This window comes from Dysidea avara, chromosome 2 (assembly GCF_963678975.1).
Source record: "Dysidea avara chromosome 2, odDysAvar1.4, whole genome shotgun sequence".
In the NCBI taxonomy this organism is placed as follows: Eukaryota; Metazoa; Porifera; class Demospongiae; order Dictyoceratida; family Dysideidae; genus Dysidea; species Dysidea avara.
This window is the reverse complement of record NC_089273.1, coordinates 7717476-7744666: the sequence shown is the minus strand read 5'-3', so window position 1 is coordinate 7744666 and position 27191 is coordinate 7717476. Positions and strand designations below refer to the sequence as shown.

At 37.3% G+C, this 27191-nt stretch overlaps 1 long non-coding RNA gene across 7 annotated transcripts; it reads left to right on the top strand.

Moving 5' to 3' along the window:
- Positions 1 to 1364: 1364 nt before the first annotated feature.
- Positions 1365 to 26172, top strand: LOC136242903 (uncharacterized). Of its 7 annotated transcripts, none has more exons than XR_010694676.1 (12): positions 1365 to 1464; positions 13046 to 13107; positions 15866 to 15959; positions 20484 to 20527; positions 20582 to 20751; positions 20804 to 20855; positions 24954 to 25147; positions 25212 to 25605; positions 25656 to 25748; positions 25800 to 25886; positions 25942 to 26008; positions 26060 to 26172. It is a non-coding gene; the product is annotated as an uncharacterized lncRNA (long non-coding RNA). The 7 variants fall into 7 exon arrangements; XR_010694673.1 differs by having other exon boundaries at positions 20804 to 20859; XR_010694671.1 differs by having other exon boundaries at positions 20799 to 20855.
- The last annotated feature ends 1019 nt before the right edge of the window (positions 26173 to 27191 follow it).

Sequence of the window (27191 nt, the reverse complement as noted above, 5' to 3'; positions counted from 1 at the left end):
ATGAATGGTGCATATATTTTAGTCATATCCCTCATAAGCGTGTTATAACTATAAAATATATTGCGCAAGCAAGCACACATACAGAGGTCTTATTCACTAGTATACCAGAGTCTAGAGAAAACTAATGCAGAAAAGCTGCCTTCACCATTTAGGATACTGTAACACTAAGACCACAAATTGTGAAATTACTCATGCCACCAAAATTTTGCACAAAGGACACAAATCTCTCCTTAAACCACATTCCTATACCACACTACTCAATTTAATTTGTGAATATCTAATTATAATAACAGATTTCTTGTTACAACAAAGCCAAGAGCTTTATAGTAAGTATATGATGCAGTGTGGCCACACAAGTATATATAAGTGTGATCTGTGACAAAAAAAATTTATTTTATGTACCTTATATTAAAATTGCCAAATTTGAAAGAAAATTTAACCAAGAATTTTTTGTGGTGAAATTATAGCTTCTTTTATATGGCTTCATATTAGAAGGGTTTCCTGTATACAACACCTTAATGTCAAATGCATTTCAACCCTTCACCTTACTGAATTTCTACATGATATCAATTTATAGGACTTTGCATTGGCGAGATATTTTAAATTTCATAAAATACACTTTACGGCAAACAGTGATTTATTGCCCACAAAAAGTGCTTTATTGTACCACAAAGAGTGCTTTATTGCAATAAAGCACTCTTTGTGGGCAATAAAGCATAGTTGCCCACATGCTCTAGTGCAGGTTTATAGCCTGCGGAACTCATGCCACTATGATTAATCACCCAAGCTGGTGAAGACTGATACCCTCACCATGCTGAGTGGTCAATCACCCTAGCCAATATGACTCCTACCACTGGATTGCTTTTATAGACATACCTAAATGCTTTGATGATGGCTGGGAGAAGGTAACGTTACTGTTACGTTTGTTAATGTAAACAGACAAATCCTGGAGATATCACAGAAGTACTTCACCATGTGTCACAATAGAATCGTTTACCTTCAATAATACCTTCACCTCCTAAACCTCGTTCACTAAGAACCATCACCAGCACCAGTCCAATCAACTAGCTCAATGGAGACCACGTCCTGACTATTCTTCATCTATTTCTTCCAAGTTTCAGTCTTTTCCTGCCCAACACTGCTATCTTCCTAACTACCTTCAGAAGCAAGTAGAATCAATTTGGATGCCATCTTTCCCTCATTCTAGCAAAGCATTGATGTATCGAAATTCAAGCACAACTATCCCCACCACACCCCTCCCTGCCGCACTTTTCCCTTTCCCCGTAGCTACCGCTTCTGGTGGACTGTCTTATTATACTGTACTATTGTTTGCATATCACGTGTATGAACTGTAGATACTATCCCCTATCACAAAATTGATTGCGGATTACGACCCAAATCTGCCAAAATATACGCGATGAACTCTGATGAGAGTCTGTCATGTCAAACTATGGTAAACTACGAGTGAGTTACCTTGTTAAAATAGTTTGTGTGCATTCAGGCTGCTAGTAATAGTTCGTGTAACGCATGTTAATTACGAGTCCTGTAGCGAGTGTATATGAACAGCTACACGACTACAAAGTTCCATAAATCATTTAAAGCATTGCCTTGCTCGTGTTATATGAAAAATAAAGCACTCGGCGATTGGCTTCGATGCTAATAAAGAACTCGATTTAGCCTCGTGCTTTATTAACATCTCGGCCGAGCGCCTCGTACTTTATTTGTCATTATAGGACTCGCGGCAATGCTTTAACGCATACAAAATAAAGCCCCACCATACCCTACTATTCACTATCTCCTATCAAGGAAGTCGCAAGCAGTCAATCACCAAATATCTTGGAGTATTAACGGACAGTAAGCTTTCATAGAATAATTGCACAGTCCATTGCCGAAAAACTACTCAAGTACTGTAAATGGTTTCTTGTAATTTATGAAAATGCCCTTTAAGTGTTAAAGCAGCATTTTACAAGTAAATGGTTTGCTCAATCCTTATCATCCTTTCTCCATTTGGCAAGACTAGAATCTGTTAATAAATTTGCTGTTGTCTTTTTGCTTGAATATTTTCCCATAGTACTATGAGAATATATGAAGACTGCAAAACAGTGAAAGCACTGATAGGTAACAGAAATCTCACACTAGTCTCAAGGAGCTAGAAGGAAGGAGCGCTGACTGAATGTACGTTAGTTCTTTAGTAAAGTCGTACTTTAAGCCAGACTATACAAAAAGAGGCACTAATTAGAATTGGTGAATGATGTCTTGATGCCACTAAAGGAAAGTAACTGGAAGACAGCCCACTGGCTGTGGAACCAAACGAAATCATCCAAATGATCCCCAGACCCAAAGGGTGTCTTGTTGAGTAAGAAAGTCGAGATATGTGAATACCACAGTAAGGAGTTTACTACTACATGTGACCTGTTACAGTGTGATTTGTGCACATCATTAGTACATGCTGAATGTGAAGGAGTAGATAAGGAGCATTATCAGCTCTTCACACAAGTAATAATGAATCTAGCAATGTAATGTATTACTGTCGACTGAACAATTGTTTGACACGCTTCAAGCAATTTATATTTTGAAATATACAATCAACTCTATCACCATCTGAAAACACAAATGGAGGCATTTTGCAAACAGTAGTGGAAGAGCAAGATGTAATTGTGACCGAGCCTGCGATAATAGGGCATGTGGGCACAAACTACATCCTGCTATTCTACAGGTCATATCTCAGTACTGAAACAGAATAGTTGAATTCTGTAACTTGTATCATAAAGCCAATTAAATACTTACTAGGAGCTGTAAATTACATTACTATAGCATAGTAGTACAAAAAGTTACAAGTGATTGAAGTTTGAAAAAGTAAGCAAAAATCATGTGCCCACATGCCCTATTTTCGCAGGCCCGGTCACAATTAGAGATGCGCTTTCTGAGTTTTCTTCTAAAGTCGATGAACTGTGTTCACTAAACCAAAACTTGTAGAGTGAAATCAAAGCAACTGCAAATACTGTAATATCAAAACCTCCTTCTGCCGTTGATAGCTTGCTTTCTTCTAGTCCAGTTGAAGTAGTTGATGAATAATTAGATAGAGAAAGAAAGAAATGTAACCTTGCTATATACAATCTTCCAGAGCCAAGTGCCTCAGCTACAAAAAATCGAACCCAGCAAGATAAGAATGCTTTTTCCCCAATTGTTTTCTTTCTAGCTTAAGATTGATGATGTCAATTTGTTGAAATGTGTCAGGTTGGGAAGAAAAGCCTATTGATAGTAAGGCCAGACCTTCATTGATTTCAGTAGCCGAAGCTTCTACCAAATATAACATCTTAAAGAGAACCAGCAAACTGAGGCACAATTTCTCCTATAACAAAGTGTATACATCACCACATAAGACTCTAAAGGAACGGGAGGCAGCCAAGGAACTACGTGTTGAAGTAAAAAGACATTTGTCAGCAGGGGAAAAACATTTGACCAATCCTAGAGGAAAGATTATTACAGTAGTGCTTCAAGTAGCCTAAACTAGATCTACTGATACAGCAGCAGATTCTATTAATGTTGACAAGAATTCACTCCCCTCTACTCTATATTTGAATTTCAACTACTGTATTCTAGTAACTAGCAAATATCACTCTTTGATGTATTTGTTGATTGCCTTTTTTTGGCTAGTCCCCCGGAGGTATCAGACACTTATCTGTCTGTCCAGTAACACTAATAAATATACAAAAATCAATGTATGGGTATTATAAGTATGTCATCAGTGACAGCTAGAGTGGTGTTGGTATTACATAATATAATATAACTAGTTCTGAGAAGTGCTAATGGAATAAGAAAATATATCCAAGTGCTATCATCCATGTAACTACCTTACCACAAAGTTTTTCACAACATTCCAACACTTTGTTGGTGTAATAATAACATTAAGGACTCACTTGTTCTTTTTTTGTTCATGCGTATTATGCAGAGTAGAGCCCTAATATACAATTTAATTAGCCTTATAAATTATACACAGTGTGTACTTTACATTTTTGACAAAGTTTCACTAATTCTTTCAACCCACCCCCGCTTCCTCCAAAAGCACTGTCCCTTTCAGGTTCTTAAGATTGCAAAACTTAAAAATTTTTATAGCTTCTTGTGCTTATAGGTTGCCTTTTAAACCATTCCAAGACAAAACTATTTTAAGTGCTGATACTCTAGCATATGAGGGAGTAGATCCATACTAAGAGCTGAAATTATAAAGTGAATGATTGTGATCATACCCATAAACAATCAGACAACTCTACCTCACCCTTAAGTGATCAGAGTGTGGTAGCTCATTTGGTGAAATCAAGAATCAGATGCTTTATTTGACAGATGTATTTATAGAAATAAGTATCATAGTAACTATAAAAATAGAATTAGTTTCTTTTGCTGATTTTGTCATTCCATTATTATTTTTGTATTCTTGTGTCAGCAATGTTTGCACTCCAATGGCACAAGATAAAACATTGGCAATTCCATAACTGTCTTAAAAAATAGATGTTTCTATTAACTGGATTAAACTACTGTACTGGTATAGACTACTTGACTCAAGTTTTTTTCTTTCTTTTCTTGCCTTTTATAGCCACACTGAACCAAAGAAGTGTTTTTAAATTCACTACAAGACATAAAACTTGCACATTTTTTCACAAAAACTGCACAAAACCTTGTTGTAGTTCATTATTGAGAATAGTTTCTCTACTGCTAGCAATGATACAAACACTGTGCACTGTTAACGCTGCTGTCTGTCTTCTGTACACTTCTTTTGCACATTGATAGAAATAAAATAACATTAGGGACTCGTCGATTATGCTCATTGTTTTACCTATTATGCTATGCTGCACTACTCAAAATTTGCCTATTATGCTTAAATTAATGTTCAATATTTACCCATTATGCTCAAATTATGCTGAATATTTATACCTCAGTTCCATGTTTTTCTAGTAAATTACACTTTTATATGGGAAAACAGTAAGTTACTGAAGCACAGACTCTAAGCCCTTGCTTGTCAAAATGCATGTCACAGAAAAGATCGATATACTCTAATAGAACAGTCAGCGGACTGATTATTTTCTGACTGTTCTATTAGAGTATCTCGATCTTTTTCTGTGATATGTACTTTGATAAGCAAGAATTTATGGTAGTTATTATTATTATTGTTATTATCTACTTTACCAGTTAGGCACTGGAGGGTGTACACAGAAGGCAGAGCCTGCTCGAGGTGTTTACCCATAGCCTAGGAGCCTAAGCGAAAATCTTTGAGCTAAATATCCTAAAGTGAAACGGGACAAATACCTAGAAGGGGTGAAAAAAATGCACAAGTGTTGTGCATATTATGCTAGCATTATGCTCAATGCTTTCAGACACCTATTATGCTCATTATTATGCCAGCATAATCGACAGGTCCCTAAATAACATCACCAAAAAGCAACTAGTAAACAGTGGTACAGTTATCCAGAGAAAATCGGTTTACACACTTTTAAACAGGAAGGTAAGGCTTAGTCTCGCGTGCCAGACGGTTTGTGTGGGGGCGGCAAATAAACCGTCTAGTCACTGTTGCACACTTTCCGTGAACTCACTGGAATACAATTAGATTACATCACGGTATTGTTTTGCGCCAAGGATGATGTAATATTCGTTCCAACCACTTCTGTGAGTAGTTAAGACGATAATTGTACTGGTATTGTCTGGTGACGTATTCGAAGAACGTCTTCCTCTACAATTCCGCCGTTTCACAAATCCGTAGTGAACCATAATCGTTCTTATACCAACGCTTTTAAGAGCCCTGTACTAGAGAAAGAAAGATCCTAAACCCATGGCGTTGTTAAACTTTCGAAAAAGTAATCTGTGTAGCCGAGATTCAGTTCTTTATTACACTAAGAATTTGAATTATTAGTGTTTGTTTCGTCACAGAGTCCGCGAAGCGATCTGATTGGCTCTGCCAACATTCCGGCAGTGGTCCCGGAATGTGTGCAACAGTGACCAGACGGTTTATTTGCCGCCCACACACAAACCGTCTGGCACGCGAGACTAGGTAAGGCTGTCAATAAAATGCAACAGATTCAAGCAATAATAAACTCATACTGTCAAATAGACCACTAAACTAGACTAGAGTTAACAGTATGCATTGTATGTCCATTATAGACTGATGGAATAGTTTGGATATTACATAATATGATACAACTAGTTCTGAGAAGTGCTAATGGACTAAGAAGTGCTATCATTCATGTAACTACCTTACCACAAAGCTGTTTAAAGTATTCCAACACTTTAATAGTGTAATAATAACATTGATGACCCACTTCTTCCTGGAATATCCTTTTGGACCACCATCATGGTATTCAGACAGTGAAATATATACATATTTTTTGTAGAGTACAGAGTAGCTCAAAACATAAAATATATGTCAGTATAATAATATTATGTGCATGCAATTGGATTTGGGTCTTCAACACAGATTCAATTCTATTAACTTAACAAACAGCTTAATATCATGTGTTCATGTTTGATACTCACAGACTGGCTGATTAGATGAAAAGAAGGTCTGAACAACATAGTACTGAACTGTAGCTGTAATTATCTCTCTAGTTCAACCTTTTCAGGGTGACTTGTTTCAGGCTGAACTATCTAAATGGTGATCTGTTTCTAGCACATATTTCTACAGGTGATTTGTTTGTACCTGATCTCTCTACAGGGTGACTTGATCCTAGCTGAACTCTCTACTGGGTACTTTCTTTGTAGCTGAACTCTGTACAAGTTAACTTCTTCCAGCTTATCTCCCTACAGGATGACTTGGACTTGTTTCTAGCTGATCTCTCTACAGGATGACTTGTTTCTAGCTCATCTCTGTACAGGATGACTTGATCCTAGCTGAACTCTCTACAGGTGCTACCTTTGTAGCTGAACTCTCTACAAGTTAACTTCTTCCAGCTGATCTCTCTGCAGGATAATTTTTTCTAGCTCATGTCTCTACAGGATGACTTGTTTCTAGCTGATCTCTCTACAAGGTGACTTCTTTGCAGCTGGACTCTCTACAGGGTGATCTGCTCGTAGCTGAACTCTCTACAGGGTGATTTGTTTGCAGCTGAACTCTCTACATGGTGCTTTCTTTGTAGTTGAACTCTCTACAAAGTAACTTCATCTAGTTGATCTCTCTACAGGGTGAATTGTTTGTAGCTGAACTTTCTACAAAATGACTTGCGTGTAGCCGAATTATCTATAAGATTAACTGTTTGTATCTGAAGACCCTACAGAATAATATGTAATGTAATATAATTCTATAATGGAGTAAGTTATAAACGTGGCTGAATGCTCTATTAGGGTGACTGTTCTATTAGAGTATCTCGCATGTGCTACATGTAGTTGGCTTTCGAATCATAACCCAATGGTTTGCAAACCAATTCTTCTGTACTACTGCAAGGACTTTCTATGACGATTATTCCAGCTATACACCGATTTTCAGCGCATTGCTCTAAGCGGTTTGCCTGATAGGCATGATTTTAATTCATAAAAATCGATCGCGTGATTGTGACATAGGTTGGGTTTTGTGCTATATCTTGATGGCCTTTATCTGGATTCCTTTAAATCCACAAAAGAGGCACTCCTACAATAGCTACTCCAACTACATAGCAATTTTCAGCTTATTACTTACAGGGGTTTACCCTGTGGACGTGACAGACTTTTGACCTTATTTTATGCGAACAGTTGGTCATAACTCCATGAATGCTCATCGGATACCTACTAATCTTGGTACTGAAATTCTCTGTAATGAGCCCTTTAAGTGCACCAAGTTTCAGCCTGATTGGAGCATAAATTCGTATTTTATGGCAAATTTTGCAAAGTTTGCGAAAATAAGTAGAAGAAAAAAAACCAAGAAAAATACCCGAACTTTGGTCGCTCGTATCTAAAAAATGGCTTGGGCGATTTTCTTCAAATTTTTTAAGTAGACTCCCCTACCGCGCGGGCACTTCTGCAGCATTTTATTTGTAATCTGATAAGGGATCACGGAGCTACAAAGATGTGAAAATCACTTATTAATTTCTTCCGGTTAATATACTCACGGTGTGGCGCGCCGGATTCTTGGGCTGCACGACACACTAGTGTGTGTCTTGATTGAGCTTATTGCCCGTATTTTCCTTAGCAATTGCAGAGACACTTCTCGTACATTTGTATCACTGAGTAACACTTGCCTAACAGGCGGAGCATAACTGAGGATGAAGCATAATGGTTACTTCATTATTCTATAATTGTTCATACTGTATGCGAAATTAATAATTATGGCATTTCTGGCAACATCCTTCTTTTGATGTGGAATGCACTGGGTCATTAGTTATAATGATGTTATAAAAATGTACAAATGTAAGTCCATGATGAGTGTATTGTACATACTGCGGTTGGCAGAGAGGCACATCTCTGGATGAAGTGATGCAAAAAATCTAGCCCACAGCATTATCCATTGTTGAGTTATGCTTAGCTGAAGGCATCAGGTAGTCAGTTAGTAGAAAAGTCAGTATAACCAAGCCCAAAAATGCCTTCAGACAAACTTAAACCCCCCCCCCCCCCCCCCCAACAAGTTTCTATGGATTTTTCTATTTAACTGAATTAAACCAATATGGCCAAGCTGTGTTGGAGGAAAACTGAGGCTTTTTTGGTGAATTTGAAGGGCAAGTAAGTCCAGAACTCCATGATCCCTAATATACAGCACTAGAAGTGGTACATGACTTACAGTCCCATACGGCATTAATTTTTATAAAGTACAAGTACAGATACTACAATATATATCACTGTATGAATATTGTGATGGTGGCCCAAAAGGGATATTCCAGGAAGAAGTGGGTCATCAATGTTATTATTACACCAATAAAGTGTCGGAATGCTGTAAACAACTTTGTGGTAAGGTAGTTACATGGATGATAGCACTTGAATAATCCATTATTAGTTCTCAGAACTAGTGTAAATGGTCTATATTAACAGTTTGTTATGTTTGTTTGTTTGTTTGTTTTTTATTTATTTTTTTTTACAAAATTAATATGGGCAGCCTTTGGGAGTGTGTGTTTCTCTGCCTAACTGTATCACTGCTCACCTGTTGCTGTTTATGAGAATTATAAGTAATACAGCTGGCAAAGTTAACAAGAGTGAATGTACCAACTGCTGAAAGGCTATTGGTGATGCTATTTCATTTCTATGTTATATGGTGTAATTGCATGATGTAAAATCTTTGTCAATGTGTGTTATTTTACAAAAGTCACATCTCGGGAAGAAGCAATATCAAAATGTGACCGGATTTGCGAAAAGGTACCTTTTTCACAAACAAAATTTGACCCATTTTTTAAACTTTAAAGCTTCATAACTTTTTGATCATGGCATATAATTGCTTAAAATTTTCAATGAATATAGCTACAGTATCTGGCTACATTTTGATACTAAGAGCAAGTTAATCAGTATATGGAGTCAAGTGTTACATCATTTTGTTAGCTGGTGTGTCAAATGTGTGGAAAAGGTACCTTTTCGCAAATCCGGTCACAAATAAGGTTGCAAAAGTCAAGCCCATACCCTTATGTGTTGTTAAGTTGTGCATAGCTACATATGGAATCAGTTAGTCAGTTAGTAGAAAATTCAGAACATTTTAAAAGCTCCATATAGACTTGTTGGAAAGGTTTGGGTTTGTTCTGAAGGAATTTTTGGGCTTGGTTATGCACTGTTAAACAGTATGTTTTCTTTTGAGGGGGGGACTATGGCTGTTGTTTGGGTGATTTTGATGGACAATTGAGCCCAAAGCTCTGTATGATTCCTACTGTATGATAGAAGTAGGAACTGTGTGCCTTAATGTGGTGCTTGACTTATGGTCCCTTACATCTGCACCGAATAATACTGCATTTTTGTGCTGTAAAAGTACAGATACTACGTATGGCAACAAAAACTATAAAGTATAGAAATCTTGTAACTGCATTTTAGGTTTGAGGCTCTTTGTATCTGCATCTCACTACTGCAAGGCAATTTCAATGGCTTCCAGTTGGAGTGACCATGACCACATTTAAAGTCTTAAAGGTGGTCACTCCAACTGGAAGCCATTGATAAGCCATAAATAACCATACCTTTTAAATGAACTTCCTCACACAGACCCTATGGGTTACACACCAAACTCAATTGCAATAAGGTATCCTCTATTCATGGCTACTAGTTAGAGAAGTGGGATCTTTACCTGCCAAGACACACCATAGGTTAGATGTTCCTTTGAAATAACCACTGGGTGTTGCTATGTTATTATTATCTACTTAACCAGTTAGGCACTAGAGGTTGTACACAGAAGGCAGAGCCTGTTCAAGGTATTTACCCATAGCCTAGGAGTCTAAGTGAAAATCTTTGAGCTAAAGTGTTAAATTGTGGTGCAGAAACGACCTACATATCTGTACAATACTCAGGGGTGGATCTAGGGCATGAACATTGGGGACTGAAGCCCCCCTTCACCTATAGGCTTTATTTGATCAATATACTGAGGATTATAATGAAATATTGCTTTAGCAAACATACAATCACTAATAATACAAATACTCATAAACCCACCTTATAAGCATCTTTTCAAGGAATTATTAGTGGATTTATGCTAAAAGTTATGCAAAAAGGACCCAGATCAGCATTGGAGGCATACAAGATCAAGATACTCTAATAGAACAGTCACTTAACTACTCTAATAGAACATTCAGTGTAAGCATAAAAGTTGATTCTTTTATGCCAAATGTTGCCAGTGACTATACATACAATGAAGTGCATTGGTCTGTTTAAAGGCTTGTTCATCTACTTGTGTAGTTATCACTGGTACCATTATAATTAATTCAGGTACACAATTTCCATTGACAATGCTCTGAGATTCAATCTCTTATCATTCACATTTCAAAATTTTCCAGTTTCAACATTATTTTTTCTATCATGCACATAATTGTGAGAGGGTGCATCAGGGGCAGTGGAGCAGTCCAAAGAGTGAGGGGGGCCAGGCCAGCTGTAAGTTGAAGACCAATAATAAAAAAAGGTAACAGCCAGATGACAATAGCTGCTCTCCACCAATTACATCTCCTTATGTTCAACTACACATACGTACCTAAGGGATTTGCTACACTGCTTCTCTAAATACTGTGACTGCTCTATTAGATCCTGATTGTTCTATTAGAGTATCTCGATCTTTTCTTGCAAGCAGTGTCCCAACAAGTGGGGGGGCCATTGCCCCCTGGCCCCCCCGTCTCCACCACCTATGGGGTGCATCATGTACTTCGTTGTCTGAATCTACTCAAACCTTTCTATTAGCAAATGCTCCAGAGAGCCACATATATATCTAAAAGCAGTATATAAAATATCTACAGTACTGTGACAGGCAGAAATATGCATTTTATGTGAAAATGTCTCCAAATTCCAGTGTTTTAGCATCTATTTCCTGGGGGAGCATGCCCCCAGACCCCCCTAGTTTCAGCATCTCCACCCAAGAGATTAATTACTTGAGTTAGCCCCCCCCCCCCCACTTTATAAATCCTAGATCCACCCCTTAGACTAGTTAGTTCCTAGTAACAGCGAAGTCTAAGTAACTTTCAACACAAGAGTTATTAACCATTACAATAATTTTGTGGCATCAAAAACTGTTGAAAACATTGATTCCAAAGAATAAAAATCACTAAGATCTTTTGAAGAACCATATAATTACAAACACCTCAGACACATGTGACCAAAAAGCACAGTACAGGCATTGCCAGAAATGTATAATAAATAAACTACGGTGTTATGCACACAAAAACAAACAAGAACAAGACAAATTAAATTCTTAAAGTGTTCAAATCAGCACAATCACATGCCCAAAAAATCATTAAGAAAACTGATTGCTTTGTGAGCCACATTATCCAGTATAGAGTACTATTTGCTACAGCTATACAAGCCATTATTTTCTTTACACCACTGGTCATTACACCTATGTATATTGCAGAAGCCAGCATAAAATTTAATACAGAAGTCTCACTCACTACTATATTAGAGAAAACTGATGCAGAAAAGCTGTCTTCATCATTTAAGGTGCTATTATAAACCACCAATTACCTGTTAGTAATAATAGAAGGCAATCACGAAGTGAGTAGAGTAGTATAGGAACTAAGTTTAAGGGAATTCATGGCCACTGCACAAAATTTTGATGGCACTAAACAATAACAAATTAACAAAGCCTAGAGATTTATCACACAGTGTGGTCACACAAGTACAATGGCGTGATCTATAATAAAATAAATAAAGTTTAAGTTATGCAACTTGTATTTGTATTGTAATTTAGTCTAATAGCTTATGCTATAATAGCATGCCAAATCTAAGTTCCAAGAAATTCTTGTGGTGACATTATAATCTTTTCATGCGGCTTCCTATTAGGTGAGCTTCTTGTATACACCACCTTAAATGGCAAATTCCTTTGAACTCTTGACATTGCAATTTCTACAGTACATAATATAAATTAATAAAAAGAGCGCTATACCATACCCAGTGTTGGGAGTAACGCGTTACTTATGTAACGCGTTACGTAATATTATTACTTTTGTGGTAACAAAGTAATATAACGAAATACGCTATAAAAACAGGTAATATAACGCAAGCTACTTTACTTACAAATGTAACGCGTTACCTAAGTAATATAGTTACTGTAACGAGTCTAATATTACGTAATATTATTACTACAAGTAACGAAGTTACTAATCTCGTTAGTTATCCCTGAGTAACGCCTAGCCACAACAAAGTAACGAAGCCTACTGAATGAAGCTTATTCACCAGCTTCTTACTTATAACCAAAATTTGCATATTGTCCAACAACGCAATCATGTCACGTGATAAGGTGGTAGTTTCACACGTGACAGCTTAAGGCTGTGGACACAAAGTAATATAATATGTAATATAATTACAGTTACTTTATTTTATGGGTAATATGTAACTGTAACTAAATAGTTCAGTTGCAAGTAATATGTAATATGTAACTAGTTACTTAACTTGCCCAACACTGACCATACCTTATATTGTATCACAGAATCTCCTGTTAAGGAAGTCACAAGCAGTCAACCACAAAATAACTTGGAGTATTAACTGACAGTGAGTTTTCATAGAATAATCACATGCAGTCTATTGTCCATAAGTAAATGTAATTTAAGAGCATGTCTTTAATAAAACTTTAAAGCAAGTCAATGCATATGGTTCCCTATCTCTGTTTGGGACCCCACACACTTATGTAAATGATTACATGCTGTCTAACTGCTTATTTTTATTTCTCATAGTACATGGGAACATGTATGAGTATTATATGTTATCAGTGACAACTGGAATTGTGTTAATGTTATATGTGACCCTATTTTGGAAAACCATACATCTGGGCACATTGGCCAATTTTGTTTTTTATAGCTACAATGAAGCACTGAGTGGTTATCTACCTTGTGTAAAAATTTTGTGACGATATGTTGAAGCATTCCAAAGATATGGCCAATTTACTGTCTAATACATTACAAACTAACTTTTCATTATCAGTTTATAGAACTGAATAGTGATCAGATGTGACAAATTGATGACAAATCACTTTGTTGACAAAGATCACCATTCTTACAATCTAAAATTAATGAAAAGAAATTCTTGAGAGTTTAATCATGTGTTCTTTGTGCTTTTTCTCAATTAAATCACTTGTAATATGTGACCGGATCTTGGAAAACCTACCTTTTGGGCACAAGCAAACTTTTTGGGAAAACTCAATTGAAAATTTCAACAATTTTTTCAATATTAATTTTTTTTGCACATTTGGATAAAGCAACTATTAAACCTTCTTGCTGTGAAGTTTCACACCCATAGCTTCTTTTTCTTAGGAGATATGGATGATTATATCAGACCATGTAGTAATTTCACATGCGTGGGACAACAATTAACTTACAAATTGGGTGATTTGTTCAGGTGCTGGAATGGCTAAAACTTAGTCTTAGACAATAATACATGGGATTTAATTGCAGAAATGTACCAAAAATACTTCATTAAACTATCAGAAATGTATTTTAAAGTATTCTAGATGGTAAAAATGGAATTATTGGTAAACAAAGTGATTTGTCACCATTTGTCACCCTTGATCACTCACAGAACTCAATACATTGCTATAAAAGTTAGTTTGTAATGTACAGGAGAGAAAATTGGCCATATCTCAGGAATGCTTAAAGATATTAAGCTGAAATTTTGACACAAGATAGATGAGTACCCAGTACCTTATTTAAGCTATAAAACAGAAAATTGACCAATGTGCCAAAAAGGTAGGTTTTCCAAGATCAGGTCACATATTGTGTAAAGACAGGAAAATGTTTGGTTTTGGGAATGAACAAATCACCCAATTTGTAATTTAATTGTTGTCCCATGCATTTTGAAACTACTACATGGTCTGATATAATTCAGTATATCTCCTAGATAAAAGAAGCTATGGGTGTGAAAATTCACATCAAGAAGGCTTATTAGTTGCTTTATTAGAATATGTAAAAAAAATAATTAAAAAAAAAACCTTACCACAAAGTTGTTTACAAAATTCCAACACTTTATTGGTATAATAATAACACTGATGACCCACTTCTTCCTGGAATATCCTTTTTTTATTCATGTGTATCCATGTATCTTTTCTTTCAACCCGCTTCCTGCTTTCTCCAAAAGGACTGCCCCTTTCAGGTTCAAAAATTTATAGCTTCTTGTGTTAGGTTGCCTTTTTAAACTATACAAAGACTTTTTGGACAAAACTATATTTAAAGTGATTCCACTTTATGCTATAATACTATGGAGTAGATACTTGTAGCTAAACTCATAAAGTGAATGATTGTCACCACACCCATAAACAATCAGACAACCACACCCTTAAGTTATCAGAGCATCATCACCACACCCCTAAATGATCTACACAGCTACAATCAGTTGCAGTTTTGCTGTAAACAAAAACAATACATGGAACCACTCCCACTTAATCTATTGCATATCCCACTTAATCTATTGCATAGCCCTCTTGACATATACAGTGAGATCAAGATGCCTTATTTGAGTGATGTATTTATAGAAATAAGTACCACATTAACTACAAAAATAGAACCACAAATAATAGTGATAAACCCACCATACACAATGGTTGTATTTCCAAAACTGTCTTAGACAGTGAGTGTATCTATTTACTAGGCTAAGAAAAATTAAATATAATTCAAGTGCTATCATCCATATAACTACTTTACCATAAAGTTGTTTAAAACATTCCAACACTTTATTGGTGTAATAATAACATTGATGACTCATTTCTTCTTTGAACATCCGTTTAAACCACCATCATGATATTCATACAGTGACAAATATTTTTGTGGAGCACAGTTATAGAGTAGCTCACAACATATATATATATATATAATTTGTATTCATAATTGTATTTAATCTTCCACAAAAAATAACGTAACAAACAAGCTAGTTGATGTCCCACCTTTACAGCAGGTGCTCATGTTTGACACTCACAGACTGACTGATTAGATGGGTGGAAGGTCTAAACTACATAGTATTCATTCTTACCATGAGTCATGTGATCCCTCTGATAGGTTGTCATGACTGGTTCAAGTGATATATTATTAAAATAATGTTCTAAAATTGTGGATAGTGGTGGTTGAAATAGTGTCAAGTGTGGTGGCTCAGTACAGTCAGAAAACTGGAGATTATGTGCTAGGATTGTGTACGCATTAGCAACATAGAGTCCTGACTGTTTTAGGAGTGACCGTGAAAGTAGATATCCATGCAAGCTTGTATTCCATGGTGGATGGATCTGTTCCTTTTACAATAATTATGGTTGCCCAATATCTCCCAATAGTTGTCAATGCCAGTGAAGTGTGCTGCAGAACTTACATGGTGGGCCAACTTTAAGTCTCACAAATGAAGAAGTGAAGTGACCGAGTTTGGAACAGGTGCTGTTATCTGGGGTACTCAAATGCTGAAATTGTGCTATCACCATAATTTTGTTTCCAGCATGATACTTATTAGTAATTAAATGTAGTTTCTCCACGAAAACATAATCTAATCCAAAACAGCCAATCTGTAAAAAAACAGTGCGGCCCTCAAAAAGGCTATGGTGAAAAAAGATATGAAATCCAAGGTGGCGGCCAAGAAATGGCTGTGATGGTAGGTTAATGGTAAAAATTTTAATAACGACAATTCAGGTGAATTTTTGTGCCGCTTGGTCTTGGCAAAAAAATTCACCTAAATTGCCGTTATTAAAATTTTTGCCATTAACCTACCATCACAGCCATTTCTTGGCCACCACCTTGGATTTCACATCTTTTTTCACCATAGCCTTTTTGAGGGCCGCACTGTTTTTTTTTTACAGCTTGGCTGTTATGGATTAGATTTCTTTTTGCATTTGTATACCACAAAGCCGGCCTATGGCCGGTTTTGGGACTTTTTTAACCTGTCTTTTTTTTCTTTACCACAGGAAGAAGAAAAGATGAAGCAGATGTACTTTAAATATTTCTGATTTTATCAGTATATGTACAAATTATATATATAATACATGTATTTATTACAGAACTCTCCATGGTGGTTTCATTGTAACTGAACACTCTACAAGGTGACTTCTTCTTGCTGCCCTCTCTACAGAGTGAATTGTTAGTAGCTGAACTATCTACAAGGTAACTTCTGCTAGCTGATCTCTCTACAGGGTGATTTGTTTGTAGCTGAATTCTCTACAGGGTAGTTCCTTTGTAGCTGAACTCTCTACAATGTAACTTCTTCTAGCTGAACTCTCTACGGCTGACTTGTTTCTAGCTGATCTCTCTACAGGGTGACTTGTTTCTAGCTGAACTCTCTACAAGGTAACTTCTTCTAGCTGATCTTTCTACAGAGTGATTTGTTTGCTGCTGAACTCTCTACATGGTAGTTTCTTTGTAGCTGAACTCTCTACAATGTAACTTCTTCTAGCTGAACTCTCTATAGGGTGACTTGTTTGTAGCTGAACTCTCTACAAGGCAACTTCTTCTAGCTGATCTTTCTACAGGGTGATTTGTTTGTAGCTGAATTCTCTACAGGGTAGTTTCTTTGTAGCCGAACTCTCTACAATGTAACTTCTTCTAGCTGAACTCTCTACGGCTGACTTGTTTCTAGCTGATCTCTCTACAGGGTGAATTGTTTCTAGCTGAACTCTCTACAAGGTAACTTCTTCTAGCTGATCTTTCTACAGGGTTACTTGTTTCTAGTTGAACTCTCTACAGGGTGATTTGTTTCTAGCTGAACTCTCTACTAGGTAACTTCTTCTAGCTGATCTTTCTACAGAGTGATTTGTTTGCTGCTGAACTCTCTACATGGTAGTTTCTTTGTAGCTGAACTCTCTACAATGTAACTTCTTCTAGCTGAACTCTCTATAGGGTGACTTGTTTGTAGCTGAACTCTCTACAAGGTAACTTCTTCTAGCTGATCTTTCTACAGGGTGATTTTTTTGTAGCTGAATTCTCTACGGGGCGATTTGTTTGCTGCTGAACTCTCTACATGGTAGTTTCTTTGTAGCTGAACTCTCTACAATGTGACTTCTTCTAGCTAAACTCTCTACTGGTGACTTGTTTCTAGCTGATCTCTCTACAGGGTGACTTGTTTCTAGCTGAACTCTCTACAGGGTGATTTGTTTGCAGCTGAACTCTCTACATGGTAGTTTCTTTGTAGCTGAACTCTCTACAATGTAACTTCTTCTAGCTGAACTCTCTACAGGGTGACTTGTTTGTTGCTGAAACCTCTACAGGGTGCTTTGTTTGTAGCTGAACTCTCTACAAGGTAACTTCTTCTAGCTGATCTTTCTACAGGGTGACTTGTTTGTTGCTGAAACCTCTACAGGATGCTTTGTTTGTAGCTGAACTCTCTACAAGGTAACTTCTTCTAGCTGATCTTTCTACAGGGTGACTTGTTTCTAGCTGAACTCTCTACAGGGTGATTTGTTTGTAGCTGAACTCTCTACAAGGTAACTTCTTCTAGCTGATCTTTCTACAGGGTGATTTGTTTGTAGCTGAATTCTCTACAGGGCGATTTGTTTGCAGCTGAACTCTCTACATGGTAGTTTCTTTGTAGCTGAAATCTCTACAATGTAACTTCTTCTAGCTGAACTCTCTACAGGGTGACTTGTTTGTAGCTGAACTCTCTACATGGTAGTTTCTTTGTAGCTGGACTCTCTACAATGTGACTTCTTCTAGCTGATCTCTCTACAGGGTGATTTGTTTGTAGCTGAACTCTCTACAAGGTAACTTCTTCTAGCTAATCTTTCTACAGGGTGATTTGTTTGTAGCTGAATTCTCTATAGGGAAATTGTTTGCAGCTGAACTCTCTTCATGGTAGTTTCTTTGTAGCTGAACTCTCTACAATTTAACTTCTTCAAGCTGAACTCTCTACGTGTGACTTGTTTCTAGCTGATCTCTTTACAGGGTGACTTGTTCCTAGCCGAACTCTCTACAGGTGATTTGTTTGCATCTGAACTCTCTTACATGGTGGTTTCTTTTTAGCTGAAATCTCTACAAAGTGACCTCTCCTAGCTGATCTATCTACAGGATGACTTGTTTCTAACTGAACTCTCTACAGTGTTAGCTGTTCATAGCGGAACTTTCTACTGGGTGATTGGTTTGCAGCTAAACTCTTTGCATGATTGTTTCTTTGTAACTGAACTCTCTACAAGGTAACGTACTCTAGCTGATCTCTCTACAGGATGTCTTGTTTCTAAGTGAACTCTCTACAGCGTGATCTGTTCATAGCGGAACTTTCTACTGGGTGATTTGTTTGCAGCTAAACTCTTTGCATGATTGTTTCTTTGTAACTGAACTATCTATAAGGTAACTTCTTCTAGCTGATCTCTCTACAGGGCAATTTGTTTGTAGCTGAATTCTCTACAGGGTGATTTATTTGAGCTGAACTCTTTACATGATGGCTTCTTTGCAGCTGACCTCTCTATTAGGTACCTTCTTCTAGCTGATCTGACTACAGGGTGACTTGTTTGTAGCTGAATTCCCTACAGAGTCACTTGCAATGTAATATAACTGTGTAAATTATACATGCAGCTGAATGCTTTATTAGGGTGATTGTTCTATTACAGTATCTCGATCTCGCTTTTGCTGCACGTAGTTGCCTTTCGAATCATAACTCAGTGATTTGTAGTCCGATTCTTCTGTACTACTGCAAGAACTTTCTATGATGATTATTCCAGCTACATACTGATTTTCAGCTCGTTGCTGTAAGCGGTTTGCCTGGTAGACACGAAAACTAATAGTTTTTTTATTCATAAGAATAAACCGCGTAATTTTGACACAGGTTGGGTTTTGTGTCATATCTCCATGGTCTTTATTCCGATCCTTTTCAAACCACAAAAAGGCACTCCTACGATGGTTGCTCCATCTACATATCAATTTTCAATTGATTCCTCCAAGGGGTTTGCCCTGTAGACGTGACAGACCTTCGACCTTATTTTACGCAAATAATCGGTAATAGCTCCGTGAATGTTCATCGGATTCCTACCAAAGTTGGTACGGAGATCCGCCTTAATGAGCCCTTTAAGTGTGCCAAATTTCAGCCCACTCCGAGCATGCATTCGTGTTTTATGGCGAATTTTGCGAAGCGTGCGAAATGAAGATGAAGAAGAAAAAACGAAGAAATTAAAACGAAATTTTGTTGGCTCGTATCTCGGAAATGGCTGGAGCGATTTTCTTCAAATTTGGTATGTAGACTCCCCTAACTGGGCGGCACGTCGCTAGTAAATTTGGTTCCAATCGGATAAGGGATCACAGAGCTACATAGGTGTGAAAACTGCCTTTTCTTTCTTCCTGTTAATATACTCACGGTGTGGCGCGCCGGCTTCTTTGGCCGCACGACACGTGTCTTGATATAGCTAGCTTGATGTGTTGCGATAATTTCATACGCACAAATTTTCATACGTCAAAGCATATACGTATTAGCAGAAAATTAATTATTCAATCAATTCTTTCTAAGAGTCATACAAATCTAGATTTTCTTGCACAGTTAGCACACCTGCAAAAGTTTGTAGTAATGCTTGTTCAATTGAAGGGGTAAGTGGTGCGCGCCTGCTATCAAATGCAATCTCTGTCGTTATTGTTGTATCAGAGGTTGTAAATGTGAGTGATAATGACGGTGTATCTCGCGGAGAGAGTGCGCGAACGACGCCATCGTCCAATGAGCCATGCTCCGCATGGTGATGGTTATGGACCAACTGTACATCCCTGCTGGCTGTACTGAGTGGTGAAGTGGCGTGGTGGACAATTCCTACGATGGCAGTGATCAAAAACAGCTCTAGATGAGTAAGTATTAGACTACTGTAAAACGATGGCTTGTACGATAAGTTTAGTCATATTAAATTGTTTATTGTGTATATTGTATGACAATGGCCTACAAATGATTCAACTTTGGTGTTGCTGTGTACGTATTACATGTTTTATAACTTGTTATCTCAGCTTATGGTGGACGACGAGTGGACACAGTTCATCAGCCATCAATGGTAAGAGTATGCAAGGTCTGCTCTTATGATTTTGTATATTATCTCTTCGTACAGTTTCTTTTCGGACCTCTTAGTTCTCCAGGTTGTCAGTGTACGACATCTGCAGTGTTAATTTCCTTCAATGGCAGCTGCTTCCTTTAAAGAATCTGGTAGCGACCATATGTGGATAGTTTTCTTCTTTTTTGACGGAGTTGTTCGACCTCATCTTCTAATTACTTACAGCTGTAAGTGCATTAAGCCTGATCGTGTTTTTATTCTTTTTTTTCAAAAGGATAGGAATTACAGACTTAGTCTCAGCTCTAGGAGATTCTTCTTATTGCTAACATCTGTAAGTAAGTACACTGAGAGTGTCCAGTATACAATTTATCTAATCAAAAACAGCCAAGCTGTAAAAAAAGGTGCGGCCCCCAAAAAGGCCATGGTGAAAAAAGATGTGAAATCCAAGGTGGCGGCCAAGAAATGGCTGTGATGGTAAGTTAATGGTTACATTTTAATAACAACAATTCAGGTGAATTTGGTGCCAAGACTAAGCGGCACAAAATTCACCTGAATTGTCGTTATTAAAATGTAACCATTAACCTACCATCACAGCCATTTCTTGGCCGCCACCTTGGATTTCACATCTTTTTTCACCATGGCCTTTTTGGGGCCGCACCTTTTTTTACAGCTTGGCTGTTTTTGATTAGATATCACTTCTTTTTGTATTTGTATACTGCAAAGCCGGCCTATGGCTGGCTTTGGGGCTTTTTTAACCCATGTGTTTTTTTCTTTACTACAGGAAGAAGAAAAGAACTTAAAGAAGAATTTTAGTACTTCAATTATTTTTGATTTTATTAGTAATTATACAAATTATATACATATATTTATTACATGCCCATTATTCCCCACAGGATTTTTTTGCAGCTGATTTCTCTACTGGGTGACTTGAAATGTAGCTGAACTATATACAGGATGGTTTCTTTGTAGTTGAACTCTCTACAAGGTAACCTCTTCTAGCTGGTCTCTCTACAGGGTATTTTGTTTCTAGCTGAACTCTCTACAGGTGATTTGTTTGCAGCTAAACTTTCTACATGGTGGTGTCTTTGTAGCCGAACTCTCTACATGATGGTTTCTCTGTAGCTGAACTCTCTATAAGGTGACTTCGTCTAGCTGAACTCTCTACAGGGTGATTTTTTTTGTAGCTGAACTCTCTGCAGGGTGATTTGTTTGCAGCTGAACTCTCTACATGATGGTTTCTTTGTAGCTGAACTCTCTACAAGGTAACTTCTTCTCTACAGGGTGATTTGTTGTAGTTGAATTCTCTACAAGGTGGTTTGTATGAGGCTGAACTCTCTACATGGCGGTTTCTTTGTAGCTGAACTCTCTACAGAGTGATTTGTTTGCAGCTGAACTCTCTACATGATGGTTTCTTTGTAACTGAACACTCTACAAGGTGACTTCTTCTAGCTGATCTTTCTACAGGGTGAATTGTTGTAGCTGAACTATCTACAAGGTAACTTCTTCTAGCTGATCTCTATACAGAGTAATTTGTTTGTAGTTGAATTCTGTACAGGTGGTTTCTTTGTAGCTGAACTCTGTACATGATGGTTTCTTTGTAGCTGAACTCTTTACAAGGTAACTTCTTCTAGCTGAACTCTCTACGGGGTAATTTCTTTGTAGCTGAACTCTCTGTATGATGGTTTCTTTGTAACTGAACTCTCTACAAGGTAACTTCTTCTAGCTGATCTTTCTACTGGATGATTTGTTTGCAGCTGAACTCTCTACATGGTGGTTTCTTTGTTGCTGAACTCTCTACAAGGTGAATTCTTCTACCTGATCTCTCTACAGGGTGATTTGTTTGTAACTGAACTCTGTACAAGTGTGTTTTTGTGGGTGATCTCACTGCAGGTTGATTTGTTTGTAGCTGAACTCACTAAAGGGTGATTTTGCTTGTAGCTGAACTCCTTGCATTGTATCTAGTTTCTAGCTGATCTCTCTACAGGGTGATTTGTTTGTAGCTGATCTCTCTAAAAGTTGATTTGTGTGTAGCTGATCTCTCTGCAGGTTGATTAATTTGCAGCCAATCTCTCTACAAGGTGATTTGTTTGTGGCTGAACTGTCTGTAAAGTGATTTATTTGTAGCTGATCTCTCTGCAGGTTGATTTGTTTTAGCTGAACACTCTACAGGGTGATTTACTTGTAGCTGAACTCCTTACATTGTGTCTAGTTTCTAGCTGATCTCTCTACAGGGTGATTTGTTTGTAGCTGATCTCTCTACAAGTTGATTTGTGTGTAGCTGATCTTTCTACTGGTTGATTTGTTTGTAGCCGATCTCTCTACAGGGTAATTTGTTTGTAGCTGAACTCTGTACTAGGTGCTTTTTTGTAGGTGATCTCACTGCAGGTTGATTTGTTTGTAGCTGAACTCACTAAAGGGTGATTTGCTTGTAGCTGAACTCCTTACATTGTGTCTAGTTTCTAGCTGATCTCTCTACAGGGTGATTTGTTTGTAGCTGAACTCTCTATAAGGTGATTTGTTTGCAGCTGAACTCTCTACATGGTGATTTCTTTGTTGCTGAACTCTCTACAGTGTGTTTTACTTGTAGCTACTCTCTACAGGGTGATTTGTTTCTAGCTTATCTGTCTACAGGTTGATTTGTGTGTAACTGATCTCTCTACAAGCTGATTTGTTTGTAGCTGAATTCTCTGCAAAGTGTTTTGTTTGTAGCTGACCTCTCTTCAGGGTGATTTGTTTGTAGCTGACCTCTCTTCAGGGTGATTTGTTTCTAGCTGATCTCTCTACAGGGTGATTTTTTGTAGTTGACTTCTCTTCAGGGTGATTTGTTTCTAGCTGATTGCTCTACAGGTTGATTTGTTTGTAGATGAACTCTCTACAGGGTAATTTACTTGTAGCTGAACTCCTTACTTTGTGTCTAGTTTGTAGCTGATCTCTCTACAAGTTGATTTGTTTGTAGACGATCTCTCTACAGGTAATCTGTTTGTAGCTGAACTCTCTATAAGGTGATTTGTTTGTAGCTGATCTCTCTGCAGGTTGATTTGTTTTAGCTGAACTCTCTACATGGTGATTGCTTGTAGCTGAACTCCTTACATTGTGTCTAGTTTCTAGCTGATGTCTTTACAGGGTGATTTTTTGTAGCTGAACTCTCTTCAGGGTGATTTGTTTCTAGCTGATCTCTCTACAGGTAGATTTGTGTTGATTTGTTCATTGCTGATCACTCTAAAGGTTGTAATGTTGTAGCTGAACACTCTGCAAAGTGTTTTGTTTGTAGCTGATCACTCTAAAGGGTAATTTGTTTGTAGCTGAACTCTCTCCACAGTGACTTGTGTGTAGCTGAATTCTGTGTAGCTGAATTCTCTAGAGAGTGACTTAATTGTAGCTGAATTCTCTACACAGTGCATGACCTGTTTATAGCTGAACTTTCTTCAGTGTGACTTGTAATGTTTTGAATCTCTATAGTGATATATTTGCTTAACTCTCCACATGGTGACTGTCTTCTTGCTGAACTGTCTATAAAATTAACTGTTTGCAGCTGAACTCCCTACAGAATGACTTGTGATGTAATAAAATTCTATGATGGAGTAAATAAATTAGCCGAATGCTCTATTAGGGTGACTGTTCTATTAGAGTATCTCGATCTCGCATTTGCTACACGGAGTTGGCTTTCGAATCATAACTCATTGGTTTGTAATCCGATTCTTCTGTACTACTGCAAGGACTTTCTATGAAGATTATTCCAGCTATACACTGATTTTCAGCTCATTGCTCTAAGCGGTTTGCCTAGTAGGCGTGAAAACTAATACTTTTTTATTCATAAAAATCGATCGCGTAATTGTGACACAGGTTGGGTTTTGTGTCATATCTCCGTGGTCTTTATCTCGATTCCTTTCAAACCACCAAAAGGCACTCCTACGATGGTTACTCCATCTACATAGCAATTTTCAACTCATTCCATGAAGCGGTTTACCCTGTAGGCGTGACAACAAATCGATCTTGTTTTACACGAATAATCGGTCATAACTCCTGAACCATTCATCGGATTTGTACCAAATTTGATGCTAGGATTCGCCTATGGACTCCCTTTCTGTGTGCCAAATTTCAAGGCGATCGGAGTGCGCGTTTGCTTGTTATAGCAATTTTTGCAAGTGTGCGAAAAGACGAAGAAAAAAACGAAGAAAAAAAACGAAATTTGGCAACTCGTATCTCGGAAATGGCTGGAGCGATTTCCTTCAAATTTGGAATGCAGACTCCCTTGGCTGGCGGGCAACTGTGTAGCAAATTTGGTTCCAATCAGAGAAGTGATTACCGAGATACAAAGGTGTGAAAATGACGTTTTCGTTCTTCCTGTTAATATACTCACGGTGTGGCGCGCCGGCTTCTTTGGCCGCACGACACACTACCGTGTGTTTTGATATTTGCCTTCGTTTAGGTTTGTGGAAACTGGTCTGATTTCTTCTGGGAACCGGTATAATTTCTTCATGTTTTCCACTGTATGCTTTTTATCAACGCTGATGGCTGCTACCACATGTACATCTGGCACTGTAAATGAGTTGAGTACTTTCAAGAACCTGTTCCATCTTGTTTGTCCTTATTTCACTGACCATGCTCGTATTGCTAACAAAAGTAAGTTCACTGAGAGTATGCAAATTATAGTATAATTATTTAGTCTTGTTTCAGTTGTACTTAGTGATTAAAGGATTCTTGGACTTGGTTATCAATGTATCAGATGCTTCTTGTGAGCTTACGTAACAGACATAAAAATGGCCACGTGGTAGGAGTATTTTTGTGAGTTTTGGGTATGGGCGAATGTCAGATGAAGATTTTTGAACAGTTATATCTCAGCCAAGAGTGAATATATCAAACTCTAACTAGCAGGTATGTTTATACATTAGGAATTTATCATAAATCAATGCTTGAATGTACTTATTTTAACACTTGATAACCATAGCTTCTAGTTACAGCTTGATATCATTGTTCTTGGCTAAGATATGACCGTTCAAAAATCTTCGTCTGATATTAGCCCAACAAAGTCACATACTAAGTGGCCGTTTTATGTCTGGTTAGACTCGCTGATAACAACTGTAAGTACACCAAGTAATCCAAAATATGAATCATGTTTGCCTCCATTTAGGGTTGTGAGACCTGGTCTTATCAGACTTGTCTTAATTCTACATGGATTGTCAGTCTCAGACTCGGTCTCAGTTTTAAAAGATTGTTACAAACTGTAAGTACAATGATTGTTCAGTATGCGCATTATATTTACCATCTTTAATAGAGTTGTGGGACCTAGCCGATGTTCTACATGGCAATACTAGGTTTCCAGACAAGGTCTTGCTTTATAAAATTCTTATTGTTACAAACTGTAAGTCCAACGATTGTCCAGAATACACATTATATTTACCATCTTTGTATTACAGCTGTGGGACTGTTCTACCAGATGACTAACAGATTGCCATAGAGCTCTATGTGGTGATGATAATACAGGTAATTTATAATGGAACTTGTGAATTGTATTTACTGTCTTACCTGCTGCAGTTGGACAAGGACTAATAAATGACGAAATTGATTTGATACTGTCATGGCCAGCCAAGGAGACATTGATTTACTAGCTGTACCTATTGTGGTTATAACATATTTACAGAATTAAATTCATTACAAATATAATTATAGAAAGTATTTAATTAAGGTAGCCACAGATTATAGGAAAGTAAAAAGGTACAGTAGTATAGTAGCCAATATATGGTTGAAATAGGCTTAGTATAGTCTGATAATACACTGCACTATACTAGTGGTTTAATCTCTAATATATGACTGTCTTAAATGTATTCAATAAGCTTTTTATAGTAAAGTCCTAATCTAATAATATATGCTGTACTATTTCATTCCAATACTAACATAATAAGACTGTTATAGACCTTATTATTCTTAGCTTTTTTCACCGTGTCAGTAAAACATCAAAGAATGCAGGTTTACTAAAAAGTTACTACAATATCAAACAATTAACTGTTCCATATGCTGGGGTTATACCACTCTAGGAAACTAAGAAACTTCAAGCAGTGATTATAGAATGCTCTCCAGCAATTTTTGAAATCAGACCCTCTGAGAGATTGAAAGGAGTGATTTTAGCAGTTAATCAGATTGCCATCAGTTTGACTGTTGTATTAGGGTGACTCCTCTATTAGGAAATCTTGAGGAGTTTAGTCTATCTTAGTATCCAGTGGACTTATATGTGACTGGGCCTCTGAAAATAGGGCATGCGGGCAAACAAAAATTGACTACTTTTTCAAACTTTCAATACACATAACTTTTTATTTCATTAAGCTGTGGTCAAACAATTTTCAGACCTAATTTAGTTGGTTTTATAACACAAGTTGTGTAATGCAAATATGCTATTCCAATATCAAGATATGACATGTTGTGTGACAGGATGTAATTTGTGCCCACATTCCCTGTTCGAGACACATATTGGGGTCTTGGGACATGCCTCCTACTCTCCAGAAAATTTTTTGAGAGTTAGATTACTAAGACTGAATCTAAGAGTCACTTTAGCAGTCACTAGTAATATTAAAAGTGTTGACTATTGTATTAGGGTGACTGTCCTATTAGGGTACAACAATCTTGATTAGGGATGCGGCGATTATTCCGGCATAATTTCGGGTATAATAGG